Here is a 15838-nt window from a genome sequence, read left to right on the forward strand (position 1 = left end):
CTATCACCACGTTGTCTACTGGCAGATGGATGCCACAGGGACACGGGAAAGCTCAGATTCAGCAGTTCAAAGCCAAGACACCCTGAAAACAGCGTGAACACTGATGGGGAGGAATGATGACATTATGCTCCAACTCAACAAAGGCAACTGGAATGAGGCAACACACTGAAGCTACACTATGAAGTAATGGACACTGAAAGAAATCGGTCAACTTCCAATTTCTAATTATGTTCCTTCGAGCTTTGGCATTTCAAAGTGTATCCAAAATTAACAGCCACTGCTGTGTAATGTAATTATGCAAATACCTCATCTTCTTCCGAAAGTATGTGACTTTAATTAGAGCACATGGGTCTCTCGTCGAAGACATGCTAGTTGGACACATCCTTAATCTGTTTAGACAGATATTATCTCACTGTACCAAAAGCATATTTTTTTTTTCTATGGAGCTCAGACCAGTCGTCTGGAGGTGGGCATGTTAATCATAGAGCAATCAGAAGCTAATTATTTCTGCTCCAAAGGAGAAAAGGAGACCTGAAAAAGACCACTTCTGTGCCAAAGCTGAAGTGTTGCTTTATACTGAGAGGCTAAATGCAAAAGCAACAGCTTATTTTTTTTTGGGCTCCAAAGTATGTAAAGCAGTAAAAATTATTTGAGGGGGGCTAACAAGAGCTACAAAGAGGGCTAATGTTCTTGCACAAATATGGGCCAGAGATCGCATCATTCAAACTGAATAAAAGGAAGCTGCACTGTAAAAACTGTAAATTAACATATTTTTTTCCATATTTTGTGATTCATGTTCGTTCAGTTATGCTTTTGAATTGCATTATAGGACCTTGATCTTTCCCCTTACCATCTTCTGTAGTTGAAACTTTGAAAAGGTGACTTATATTGACATTTTTAATAGTTTAAAGTTATATACTGCCTGGGTTGGTATAAATGACAGCGCACAAACTTGGTAATACACTGCCAGTTCTCTTTCTGTTATTTTACAGACTTTCATTCATTCATTTTACTTTGGCTTAGTCTCTTTATTTATCAGGGGTCACCACAGCAGAATGAACTGCCAACTTGTCCACCATAGGTTTTACAGAGCGGACACCCTTCCAGCTGCAACCCAGTATTGGGAAACATCCATACACTCTCTCATGCACACACTCATATCACTACAGACAATTTATAGCACACGTCTTTGGACTCCAGCACCTGTAGGAAACCCACACGAACATGGAGAGAACACGCAAACTCCACACAGAAATGCCAACTGACACAGCCGGGACTCGAACAAAGTGACTTTTTTTTGTTTTAAGGTGACAATGCTAACCCCTGAGCCACAGTGTTGCCAGACGTAAATTTTTCTATATGTATTTATTTCACAATATATTGGTCCAAACTACTAAAATGTCAACTCACTTTGTTTGACAAAACATTATACGGAGAGTTAATGGGCATGCATGCACGTTCAGTCAGGCATGTTCAATCACAAATACTAAATAACAAGTTAAAGGTGCAGTAGATGATCTGCCAAAATTCTAACCGGTTAGAATAGTATCTTTGAAACACAGTCCCATGCCTGCCGTCCAAAGCCACACCTCCTGAAATCACGAACGCGCTCATTAAAGATAAGAGAGACCCACTTGATCATGACATTCGCCAGTTAGAAAACTTTACAGTACTTTATAATACTACAATTCTGAATGAAAAACTGCATTATATAGAGCATGTTTTCAGTTGTGTAGAAAGCAAAACTTGTTAATATTTAGGCATGCAAGAACTGCTGATCTCACACTCTCATGCACTTTGTCCTAAAGCAACTACTAGGAATTATTATTACTAAACCCTACTTACATGCTTTTTCCGACCGGATATTCAGTGTAGTATGGAAAACAATACAGAGAGCGCATCACAGGTTGTCATTTTTCAGAAATGACTCAATGTGAATATAAAAGCAACTTCAGCTCACACAGAAAAATCCTCTGAGTAAAAGTTACTCAGTTTAGATGGTATTTGGTCCCTCTCAAAATTGAGTTAAAGTTACTCAATTAAATGAGACAATAAAAGGATTAATTAGGTAATGATTAAGCACTGATGATGCACCCCTGTTAATAAGCAGAAACACAGAAGAGAAACAAAACTAAAACTGACTTCAGTCACAGCCTTAGATGAAATTAGCTGTAATTTAATACATTAAACCCCCTGGTTTCACAAACAAGGTTTCAGGCAAGTCAAGATTGATTTGTATGTTTGAGCTGTCTAAACTCTAAATAACTTGTTTTTTCTAAAACAATTTTTTGTAAATGTGGCTTAAATAGCTTAATTAAACTAAGGCCTAGTCCTGGCTTAATCCAAGCCTTGTTTGTAAAACTGGGCCTAAATCTCTCAAAATCTCAGCAGAGGATCAAATCGAACAATAAGTATCTCCATAAAACAGCAGCTTTACTTATTACCAACCTGTTTATCCTTATTTAAAGATGGACCAAATACTCTCTAGACTGAGTACGTTTTACTCAGAGGATTTGGCTGTGCAGTAAAGCAGCTAGGCGGAAAACTGATATTTACTTCTGTTTTGTTGTTCAACTAAATAAAAATCTACATTATCCATGCAGTAAAAAGTACCTTATGGAATTGAAAACGGTCACATCAATCTGTCACAGGAAGATTTCAGTGGCTGAACAACACTTCTGTGCATACATATATCCCATTCATAAAACACCACAATCCACATCATCTTTGCCTGACTAAAATAGTTTTAAACCATAACATTACCTGTTTAAAATAAATACTTCAGACATGGTGTCATCCTTCATCCACGTGCAAAAGTAACTCCAATATTGATTCAGTATTTTTAAAGTTTTGATTCAGCATTTGCTTTTACCAGTCACTCTCTCTCTCTCTCTCTCTCTCTCTTGTGTGCATGCAGAAATGGTGAATCGGGTGCGCAGATGTACAAATCTACATTTGTTGACAAACAGTTTGGACTATTTATCTGAATTATGGGTATTGTCGGCTGACAAATTTAAATTGGATGAAATTTTTTTTTGTCTTACCCCTTACCCAGAATATAAAAGTACATTTTTAGATAATTTACTTGAATCAATACTATTGGAATTAGAGCTGCACAATTCTGGCTAAAATGAGAATCGCAATCTTTTTTTGCCTAAAATAAAGATCACAATTTTCTAACAATTCTGTAGACATAAAATGAAGGTTAATATGAGTTGGTTATTATCATTGTTAGTCTTAAACGTGGTAAAACAGCAATAGGCTTTGTGTAGCTTTAATGTTGGTTAAAATGCTAAATTTTGTATAGACTTGGAATGGTGGACTTGAACAGACTTTAGATTTCTCCTGGTCATTAATGCTGATGATAATTCTGATGTTGAATTATTGTGTTTGAGACATATGCTTACAATCTGTCATTTTTGCTTAATATCTGTCACTGACGCGATTTTCATGAATCCAGAAAATTGGTAGGGTATTTTTGCATTTCGGCGGGTTTTGTATATTTTTTGAGCTGAAATCAGTCAGCTACATCTGGCAACACTGTGTGCGCTTTTGGTTTCATTTTCACTGCTAAGAGCGGTTCACTTCCCGCGCGGCTCCCAAACGATCACTCTATGCCACAAACTGAATGTTATTTATAACTTTACTACCTGTTATTCACGAATCACAGCCTATGCAGGTTCTGTTCACTAAAATAGACTTCATTAAGAGGCGCACGTGCGCCTGATCTTTGTATGGCAACAGCTGATGGTCAGCTCACGTCACGTGTGATTTTGCGGTCGCAAATACATCATTACATGAAGACAGAAATTACATTTTTGGGTTAAATTATATCTTATAAATACAGCATGTGACTTTTTCAACACCATTTAAAGGTGTCCACGTTGCTGAACAACGCATGTAAAACAATGTGAAGACTTGTATGGCCACCATTGCTTCTCTCCTGAACTTGAAAATATGATTTTCAAGTACGCATGCGCTAGTTGCACTATCGCTGTCTGATTATGTTTTAATCATCAAATACATAACATCTGTGCCAAACATTTCAACTGACGAACATATTAACAATAATACAACCGTATGGCCTAATTAAATGTATGCATTGGCATGTTACAGCCCAAATGAGTATGATAATGTGAAACTCCATATAGATACATATTGCAATGATTTCGGGTACTTACTTAGCGATGCATGCACACATAACGTTATATGCACAATCCTAAAATGCTCTGCTGATTTGGACTCTATAATACCTGTTTTATAACTTGAAACAATCAACAACCACTAAGTTCTTCCCACTCCGTGGTGGATTTTAGCATAGTCCATTTCACATGAGATGGCGGGGGTGAGTGGAAGAAACCAAGTCGCGGGGAGAATATTTCTACAGCAATAATTAATGATTTCGTATGTGGCCCGGTATCAGTTGTTCCACGGACCGGTACCGGTGCGCGGCCCGATGGTTGGGGACCACTGGTCTAGGGGTCGAATTGAGATTGCGATCTTTTTACGATTAATTGTGCAGCTCTAATTGCAATGTGAAGAGACTTTCAACCAGCACAACAAAAATGTTTCTGAAGACAATCAGCTTTAATGTAAATATAAATTTGACCCAGTTCATAAAAATTCATGATTGTACCCATCAGGTATGAGAGCTAATATTCAGTCAGAATATTTGAAACAACCAAATCAAGCACACCAATATGCACTGAAAGTGTTCTAATAAACAATTATTCCTGTAAAGCGTAAAAAAAGTTATTTGTTTCTACTTATAACGTAAAAGTTAAATCAAATTAAACTATACTACCTATATTTAAATAGACAGCTATGCCCAGACAAGTCAAAGTAAACAGTAGTGATCTTTAATAATCATCCATTTATTGATGCAGGTTTGCAAACTGATCTTTGTTATAATTCACACACTGTATATAGTGCTCTACTAAACAGCCAGTTGACTGAATAAGGGGAGGAATACTCAAAACGTACAGTATTGGGGGTCTCCCAGATTTAATAATGATTTAATCCACAGCTTAACATCAGAAATTTGCTGTTCAGCTCTCAGTTCTAAATAATCCTTAGCGCTCCTATTTGTGTCCAGTGATCAAACCAGAAAGAAGAGCCTTGGAAAGTCAGAAAGAATCGATGCCGCAAAACTCCTGAAGATAAATCAAGATTAACCTGCTATTTGAACAGCCTCGCAGTACTGGCAGTTTAAGCCCCTCTCAAGAGCCGAGTAGTAACCTTTTGACTAGACATAGACATGAATAGTGTTTCCGACAAAAGTCCATTAAATGTAATATACGTGCTGTATGGAAGCGCATTTATGCGGGACTTCTATCTTCTCCCAGACAAACCATAGGCATTTTATGCAGGCCTCTATTCGGATAATAGCAGAATATCTCAAATGTTTTGCGTAAAAGACCACATGCTGGGCTCATTCAAAAACCCATTTGCAAAACCTTGACTGACAGTTCATAAAGAGATTGCTATCAGCATTTTGATAGCGACAGAGAAGCCAATAACCGAGAGCTCCCATACCACCTGATGCTCCAACTTTAACGTTGATAATCACATTTTCAGCCGGTATAAAATCACATTCCACATTAGCCACGCAGCTGAATATTGCCTCAGCCCACATCCTCAAGATACTCGAATCAGCAAAAATAAAACATTACCTGAACCTTAAGAATGTGAGAAAGATTGCAGGTTAGAAAGGCGCCAAGACGAACATGATGAAGTAGCTGTTAATGGCTATTCGTATGATCGCGGTATTGATTTTTGATTCAATCCAATTATCCAAATGCTTTTATATATGGTTAATCATTTCTTAAGGCACTCAAAGTTGTGAATTTATTGTGTGCTTTCACACTCTGTCCGAAGGCTACGCATATAAGACACCAATCCATGCAATTCTTTGTTTTAAAGAAGATATTATAGCAGTAAAGCCACTTTCTGCACACAAAAAAAATATTGAGCCACATATTAAATGTTTTATAAAAGGGTCCTAATTTCGAAATATGAGCTTTTCGGCCAATTCAGGGACTTTATCTCCTCCACTGACAGTCCATCAGCTCTATAAATATAATATATGACATGAGTGCTCTACTGATAAATCCACTCTGCACTCTGTAAAGATGCAAAATGAGATCCAGATAGCTATTTTTAGAAGTATTCCCAATTTATGACTTACTTTATCAGCCCACATCGTGAAATATCAGCTATCAAACGAAATCTCTAACATAAACATATATAGAAAAGCCAACAACTTACTTTACCAAGTTCCACTTCAGACCGGAAGTATTTTAGTTTGTCCCTGCGGCTTTTTCATACAGATCTCCAGGTAAATTCAAAGCACTGAAACTCGTTTAACATCTTTCCCTGACTGTCACAGTCCCGTCACGGCTTTGCGTGCTTAATCTGACTACTGAAGCGACCATCTGTTCATTATTGTCTGCTCCCAGAACGACAAGTGCTTGCTCCTTAAGTTCATTTTGCAGACCAATGCCCGACATAAAGAGGTTAATAAATCCATGCAAACATTTTATGCAAATTACGTCCTAACAAACCGGAGTGTTTATTGTGGTGTTTGCCAGGGGGGCGGAGGTTTTGCAGCGTCAGCAGCACCAGTTATGTCTGTTTCTATGGTTACGTGACGCTCCCGAGGATGCGTCTGTGCTTTCAGTGGTTCTGTGCATGAGAGGATGCTAGACCTTTAAAACCCCTTTGCTGATTAATGCAAATGCCTGCTGCAAATGCAGAAATGTAAAACAACCAAATAACATTTGTTGTTAAATAGAAAACCAAAACTTTTTTTTAGCTGATATACTTTTTTTCTTTAAAAAAAAGTTGTGAGATGGATAGCTTTATAGTTTTCTGTAAACTCTGATGTTTTGTAAACAGCAATAGGGAAGAAAAAAAAAAAATCATTTCTTTGCTGAATTTATTAGGTAATAGGATAAACAATGGTATTGTGATGACTAAAATATATATATAAATATAATTAATATAAATCTAAAAACATCTAAAACAGCGCCATGCACTTTTTAGTTTTACGTGAAAAGCTCCAAATTAAAATTTTGTCTTCATGTTATTCAACTGATGACAAATCTTCCATATGAAAAAAAAAAAGAAATGCTGTCGTTTAGGTCTTTTTTTTTTTTTATCCATTTTTGCATTTAGCATTTCTGCAGAAGTAGATGAATGCTGGTCCAAAATTAAATTCAGCTCTGCAGTAACTTCCTGTCTAAAGAAAGGTGTTAAAACTGAAAACAGAGGACAAAAAGTTTTATGCTTTTTTTTTATGTTGTGCAGAGAATTTGTAGAAAAAGAGGACTTATGTCTGGGGTGCGGCCAATGGAGGACTGAACAATGAGTGACAAATGACGAATTCCACTAAACTCCACCACTTAATATCAGCTGCCTATATAAGTTCAAGTCAGGAAAAGAAAGTTGTTGCGCACCTCCTTAATGTAACTTTTGCATTGCATTGAGGATAACAGAATTCTGTGAAAAATTATTCATTTGTATCCAATAAATTGTTAAGATTTTTGACATTGAAGAAAAACCTCTCCTGACCTTTTTTCTTGAACACGCATGGAATTGATTGAATATTCCAACAATCCTCAACCCTGTTGCCCAGCATGCCTGTGCTACAATTATTAAGTTAAACGAGTTAAAGTTCCCACTCATTGTGTAAATATTAAGTATTTACTTAAAAAAATTCTAGTCTTCCTTGAAACTTAATATTACAATTAAAAAATAATTACAATAAATTTATTAGATTTTACTACACCGAAAAGTAATGTATTTCACTGTGGGGGAGAGGGGATGCAAATCCAGACAAACAGAACATTTTCAAATGGTTTAAATGTGCAAATGTTTTCTATTTAATTTATATGAATTATGCTAACATATAGTTGTCTTACTGAATTTGTGGTTTAGAAATGCAAATGTTTTTGTGAGCTAAGCAAATCGACAAGGCAAGCTTTAATAGAATATTGTTTCAGCTACTTATTATAGCTTAATTAGAGAAACTTTCCAAGTTCTGATCAAATCTGACTAGTCTTTCTCACTGGGCAGTAAATGTTACCAAGTAATAGGGATTTATGAGGCTATGTAAATGACTTTATTTAAGTTTAATTTAAAATCAATAGTGGTCTTAGCTCTCTTTAGTGTTGTTTATATTGTTTTGCGGTAAGTAGTTGTTGTAATGTGCTGCTGTTGGACCTGGCACACTGTGCATTTCAGTTCAAATTTCTTTTCCTTTCTCTATACTGCCAAATGTTTTGCAGAAGATCAGACCAAAAAGGTTCATGCATCCATCCATCCATCCATACAGTAAAAAAAATCCTGGTTTGCCTTAAATGTTTAAGCTGAATCAAATTAACCGTATGAGTCCATCAAGCTAATATTATTATTACGCCCCAAGTCTAGGGGAAACAAAAAGGGCATAATAAACGAAGAACAAACAAATGTGTTGGGGTGGTGGATTTCCTAAACTAAACAAAACTTACTGTAAAGCAAAAGATTCCCTTCGGTCGACAACCAAACTCACACACTCTATTGAGAGTATATATGAAGATATTTATTATAGAAAAATAGGGTTTATATAAACGAGCATTTTGTCAGGGTGACCACAGGCCAACATAACAAACAAAAGAATCTATAAAATAAATCCACTAACTTACCTATTACTATTTAAAGAAACATACAAGAATCTTACCTGACTCCCTAATATAAACAAAGTCAAAAGTAATCAAATAAATAGCCAGGTCACCCCTACACGCTCAAACTCTCAAAAACTATTCAAGCATAGGAAGGTCATCAATACAAAGGTGATTATTGTTGGTCGTCGGCCGAGGGGCTGAGGGAAACCCAGGAGCTCCACTCCAAACACCGAACGCAGCAGAAATGAGCTCTCCGATTCCTGCCGGAAGCTCCCTTTTATACAGGCCTCGTAGACCAGCAGCCAATCAGAGCAGGGAATCATGCCGGCGTGGGAGCCTATAAGACAGCAGAAAAACAGCAAGGAGGCGGGACAAAAGAAAAAGGAGTACAATCCGCAATAATAAAAAAATAAATAAACTTCAATCGTAACAATTATGTTAAACTGACTTAAAACAGCTTACCTAACTTATAAAATTAAGTTTAAACATGATTAACTTAGTTAAATATGTAACAATGAACTAAAAACATTTGCTGTCATGACTAACTGATTTTGCACTTTTTGACTGCACTTTTTTTTTTACAGTGCATCCATTCATCCCCAGTTTGCACATTTAAATATACAACAAAAATAATTACTAAATGTAAATAATTCTTAAAAATGTGAAATTGTAAGTGTGAAAATGCTTATGTACAGTATGAATCAATTAGTCTTATATCTGTGTTTAAAATACATACTTAAATGCATACACTTTTACACGGCTTATTTTAGTACTGTATTTACAATGCTGAATAAATTTGCGCCATGGTACAAAAAAGGCTAGCACACTGAACCATACCATGTTCAGATAAATAGCATCATAATAGCCTTATTTGCTAAGCACAATAAATGTCAGCTTCCTATAATACATATTATAAGGGAAGATTATAATTTCTGACCTCCTGTAGCTGCAAAGGTCATATTTGTTGTTATGTCAAGAGTGATGATCATCATATATTGTTGTTCTCTGGGCTTATAGTGATAATACTGAGCACTGCAGACATTACATTGAATTAAGGAGAGGAGCTTTTAGTTTTTACCATCAGCTCTGATAATCAGTATTGATATTTTCATGCATTAGGAATGACTTGTATCATTCGAACTCAAAATTAATTTTGACTTTTGATAATTCTCTCATGAATCCTGACATTGAAGAAAACATTACAAGTGTCTGTCTGCATGCATTCCACTTGCTGAATTTCATTACTGCCCGAGGTTGAAGAAAAAAAAATGAAGTACTGTAGCTGTAACAATCAAAATGCATGGCAGGCGCCTCTCTTTGATTATTGCTTTTGCTTGCAGTGAGATTTCATTCTATTTGCACTTCTAATATTCTCGTGAAACTCAGTTTATCAAGACTGACATGTCCAGAATATAATGGGATTTGCCTTAATTCTAGTCTATTTCAAAATCTCCTTCATCTCTCTCCGTCTCTCTGCTCATTTGAGCAATCACCTTCATGCTACCTTAAGCCTAACAATGACTGCATCAATAAAATGAAAATTCATTAACTAAGGTCATGTCCTACTACTACTAATAAAAAAGCCTCTATAATATGGATCAGGCTCTAACTAATACCAGATACTCAGTCGGCACGGTCTTGATACACATAATTAAAGAGATAACATACAAACTACATTTAAAATGCAATTTTGTATATCATTTCATCTTAACTGTGTTTTTTTTTCTTAACCTTTAAAGGGTTTGCTCACGCAAAATAAGAAAATTGTGTTATTAACTCAACAGATGTCGATCTGTTGAGTTTTTGCTTTTCAAGAATCCACCATTCCACTTTTTCAGATCTCAAATTTCTCTTGCGAGTCCCATTCGTGACTGCACTTCTCGTGTAAATTCACCAGAGGCCGCTGTCATCTGACTGACTGATCGATCAACCCACCCCTCCCTCCTTCCCTAATTCCAACCAATAGTGTTTTCAAAAGCATTGGTTGTTTTATTTTATTTTTTTGGCTTTTGTCTTTCTCTTACCAGCTTTCTGGAACCAATCTTCAACGAAATTGAACCACGTTGTTGTGGTCGGCTCCTCTCTGCATGTCAAGTAGCGAAAGAAACAACATCCTTTCGCCCCGTAGCATTCGCTTTAAACACGAAATGTTGCCATACATACTTCTGGCTGCATAATTCATGATCTCCAGGAACATATATAGGGCTACGTTTTCAGAATGAGCCTGTGTTAATCTTAACCCCTGAGACGAAGGTGAAATCTGAGAGCTCCCTCATCCTCCATTTTCTCATCTCTTGAGTACATGAAAATACTATAAAACATCCTAAAAACAGACATATGCCTCCAGTGGTTTAATCAGATTATTATCAAGCTTACTTTTGTGCGCACAAATAACAATCTTATGACTTTATTCAACAATTTCTTCTCCTCAGTGTCTGTATATTGCACATTCACAAAAACAATGTCACATTGCTTTGGGTTGCCTGCTGACTGATAATCTCAAATGTGCCTGTGCTTTATTTAAAATTTGAATTTAATGTTGTTATTTTACATTTTATAAGGACACAAAAACATTCATGTAAGCTAAATAATATTCAGATTGAACCACTGCTGGCATATGGTCTGTTTTTGAGAATGCTGTTTGGTTCCTTTTTGGACTTTGAGAAACTTGCTTTCTATGGATGATGAGAAAGCTCTTAAATTTCACCTAAAATATCTTAATTTAAGTGTTTGTGCGTATGTAAAAGTATATCTTAGATATATTTCTATAGATTGTGGAATATGATTTTGAAAGATGATGTGAAAATACACTCTAAAAATGCTGGGTTATTTCAACCCAATTCTGGGTGTAATAGGGACCAACTCAACTGCTGGGATAATTTTTTTAAATTAAATTAATAGGACAAAATTTAACCCAAACAAAATTAAACTTGATTTAATTTAAGTTTGGGTTGATCCATATTTTATGCAGTTTAGGTTTAAATAACCCACAATTTCTTGTTATCTTTATTCTTTTGTTTTGCTTTATTATTTATTGTCAGGCTTTTGGTGCTATTGTTGTCTGATCTTTAAAATAAATTAATTGGTGTAGTTAAAACCTGCCTGAAGTTACAGAATATAATCAGAATAAAGAATTCCAAATCATTTAATAAATGCAGTTCTGTCATGAATACTCTCAACATTTTGGTAATGAATATATATATATATATATATATATATATATATATATATATATATATATATATATATATATATATATATATATATATATATATATAAATATATATGGCAATGTTGATATATTTGGTCTTGACGATTAAAATCTGCTATGCTACGGCTGCTTCTGCTGCTGCTTTGATTAATATGGCAGAGCAAGTACAGAAACCTGCTACTGCCAATAGTGTATATGCACAGACATGCCATATGAGAATGACACGCTGCTGCTGCAAACATAATATATATGTAACACCTAGCAGATCTAGACACAGGTGGAGCTTGGGGTGGAGGAGTGTCTCAGAAAATGTGCTGCAGCTTAAAAGTGTAAAATGACGCGGAACATTTAAGGTGATGAAGAGCAAACTCACTAGTCAATCTCCTGCGCCATAGTTAATGACGTAGGAGCTGATTAGGTGACCTATCAGCCTGTGCTCGCATGAGTTTCAGAAGTGACTGAGATGGCTGAACTAAAGTGGTTTTAACAAAACACCAACTTACATAACATAACAACCATCATTCAGTAAGTGTAAATAAGACAAGATTTTCATATATGAATGCAAAATATGGATAATACTCTGCATCAGGAGCTTGCAACTTGCAACTGGACCTACTTCTGTAGTAAGCAAACCTGTGAGAAACAGCAAATCACCAACTGCACTTACTGAGAACATTGAGATCCCTAAGCGCCCCAGAAAGTACTCACTGTTCACACATGACTGTTCAACCAATTATAGGCCTAACTGCATAATTACATTGTATAATTGCGTTTACTGTGATTGGACTAACTACTGAAAATAATCAAGCTTCACACAGATCTGAGGTAAAGGTTTTGATTGCATGTGAGCTCAGCAGCAACCTGTCCCTGAATGTCAATAAAAACTAAAGAAACACATGCATAGAGAGCACCTGTTCAGAACACATCTTTCTTTCTTTCTTTCTTTCTTTCTTTCTTTCTTTCTTTCTTTCTTTCTTTCTTTCTTTCTTTCTTTCTTTCTTTCTCTTTCTTTCTTTCTCTTTCTTTCTTCTTTCTTCTCTTCTTTCTTTCTTTCTTTCTTTCTTCTTTCTTTCTTTCTTTCTTTCTTTCTCTTTCTTTCTTTCTTTCTTTTTTTTCTTTCTTTCAGCATCTACTTGTTTTTTTGTAGTGTTTTACCACTGAGGGATTTTAGATTAATTAAATTATAACATAGGCCAATATTCTGTAAATTATATTTAGAGAAGAAGAGAAATGAGATAGGAGGTTTGACCGAGTGATACTGTAAGTACGAGTAATATTTCTTTATAATATTTACCCACTAGCTGATTTTTAAAAACTAATCCATTACAATCTTTTAATTAATTCTGTGTTAATTAATTAATTTATTTTCATTCAGAATAGGGAAGAAATATGATTTAAATAACCTGGAATATGACAGACGGGTTTAATAGGGCTGCACGATATTAATATTACATTGTGATATTTTGTTTTTCTGCTATGCACCGTATATTGCAACATGAATATTTCACCAGATTGCTTGAATAACTACATTTGGAATTGATTAGAATTTATCTGCATGGATTAGGATGATTCTGTAGGATTCTGTAGTGTATCTGCATAAAAAATAGTAAAGAAAATACAAGTACAGATAAATACAATAGAGCAAAAGATAAAATTGACCATTCATTCATTTTTTTTTTTTCAGCTTAGTCCCTTTATAAATCCAGGGTCGCCACAGCTGATTGAACCGCCAACTTATCCAGTTTTACGCAGCGGATGCCCTTCCAGCTGCAACCCATCTCTGGGAATCATCCATACACACTAATTCACACTCATACACTAAGGACAATTTAGTCTACCCACTTTACCTATACCACATGTCTTTGCATCGTGATGGAAATTGGAGCACACGGAGGAAACCCACGCAAACGTGGGGAGAACATTCAAACTCCACACAGAAATGCTAACTGACCCAGCCAAGGCTCAAACAAGTGCCCTACTCGCTGTGAGGCAACAGCACTACCTACTGCACCACCGCATCACCTGGACAGAGGCCAGTGAGCAGATTTGGCCAGGATGCCAGGGTGAAACCCCTACTCTTTTTTTGAAAGACATCCTGGGATTTATAATGATCATAGAGAGTCGGGATATCGGTTTAACGTCTCATCCGAGAGACGGAGAATGGACCATCCTATAAACAATTAAGGCAAGGCAAGTTCATTTATATAGCACATTTCATACACAATTGTAATTCCAAGTGCTGTACGTAAACAAGAATAAAAGAAACAAGAAAATAAAAAGGATAAAATGAATTGAAAATGAATAAAAACAGATTAGATTGTTTTAAAACACGTTTTAAAGAAACAAACAAATAAAAAAAGACATAATAGTGTGATCTGTCAGACAAAGTTCTCATTCAGTCTTTTTGGGAAATCCAGTGAGGAGTCATACAAGTAATTCACCCTGCTGGTGATAAAAGCATGAAGACGTTTCTTTAAGTCCTCACTCTTACAATTATTAAGATGATAGTGTGCTGATTTAGTTATTGCTTTGACATGACTACTGGCAGATCTGACTCCAGAATCATACCAAGATTCTTCTCCTTGACCATATTTTTGTTGTTGGACCCCTAGAGCCAAGTTATGCATTCAGCTTAAAGCTACAAATGTTATAACTTTTTTTGCACCCATATACTTTAAACTCACTTAAAATACTCAAATAGTAACAGGACATTTGCAAATGATAAACTTGCACTCTATTATGGTTAGACATTGCTGTGAAGCTGTTCAACTATAATCCAGATTCCACATTGCAGAACCTGCAATGTGACTACTGTGGATGCACACGTTGCAATATCAATGAAATGATATATTGTCTAGCCCAACCACTCAATTCTAGAATGGGAAGTCTAGAAAAAAAATAAAATCAAAGAGCAGTAGTTCTGTGGGCAAAAATGCTTTGCGACCACAACCAATTGTTTGGTTGTTGGAAATTGAACCTAAAATTTCAGCCCTAGATAACTGTGCATGCAAGTTAATTAACATTTTCTGAAATAAGAATGACTTGCATACCAAACCCATGTAGTGCTAAAAGTTAATTGGGTTCCACTTTATATTAAGTGGCCTTAACTACTATATACTTGCATCAAAAATAAATACAATGTGCTTACTGTGTTCATAATGTATTGCAGAAGACTTCTGGTGCTCTTGAGGTGGGTTTCGGGTAGGATTAGGTTTGGTGGTATGTGTAGGTTTAAGGGTGGGTTAAGGTGCATGGAATGGTCAACAGTGTAATTACAAATTTAATTAGATGCAGGTATTTACAATGGTATTTACAATGTAAAAACATGTATTTACACGATAAATACATTGTAACAAATGTGTAAATACATTTTAGTTAAGGCCACCTGATATAAAGTGGAACTGTTAATTGAATAAGCTCTTTCCAACATAAGCTCGGAGCCCTTTATACAATTCTGTAGATTGCGAATTATGTAGCCAGAGGTACAAATGGCTGCATTTCGCCTTTACCAGTTTGTCCAGTGGCTCGCCATATACTGATGACCATGATGATAGGGTTCGAGTTTGATGAAGAATGGTTTCGGAAAAGTTGGTAAAACAAAAACAGAATCCAAAAACTAAAATAAACAAGTATATAACAGGGTGAGAACGTGGTGAAATCTAAAAACGTGGTAAAAATCAGACGAGGGCTTTTCTTTTTTTAAATTGCTTTTGTCGGTTGGGTTTAGGGAAGTGGGCGGGCCGGTCAGTCAGTGCATTTGAAAACATTATTGGTTGGGTTTAGGGAAGGGGGAGGGTGGGTCAGTCGATCGGTCAGTTAGTCAATCAGTCGGTCAGTGGACAGAGGCCTCTGGTGGATTTACGCGAGAACAGCAGGCGCAATTGGCACTCAAGAGAGATATTCGAGATCTCAAAAAGCCTACACGGCTGCCTCTGGTGGATTTACGAGAGAACAGCAGGCGCGA

At 36.0% G+C, this 15838-nt stretch overlaps 1 protein-coding gene across 5 annotated transcripts in view; it reads right to left on the reverse strand.

The window, feature by feature from the left end:
- eys (eyes shut homolog) overlaps positions 1-15838 on the reverse strand; it is a 522196-nt gene that overhangs the window by 429757 nt on the left and 76601 nt on the right. Inside the window, exon 1 of one of the 5 annotated variants that reach the window (XM_009307513.5) lies at positions 6268-6544. The exons of 3 other annotated variants lie outside the window; for them this stretch is intronic. The gene's annotated coding sequence lies outside the window, so the exon portion shown is untranslated. Of the gene's footprint in view, positions 1-6267; positions 6545-15838 lie in introns of those variants that run through there. One more of the 5 variants, XM_009307514.5, reaches the window with a different exon arrangement.

Source organism: Danio rerio, chromosome 13 (genome assembly GCF_049306965.1).
Source record: "Danio rerio strain Tuebingen ecotype United States chromosome 13, GRCz12tu, whole genome shotgun sequence".
NCBI classification, from domain to species: Eukaryota; Metazoa; Chordata; class Actinopteri; order Cypriniformes; family Danionidae; genus Danio; species Danio rerio.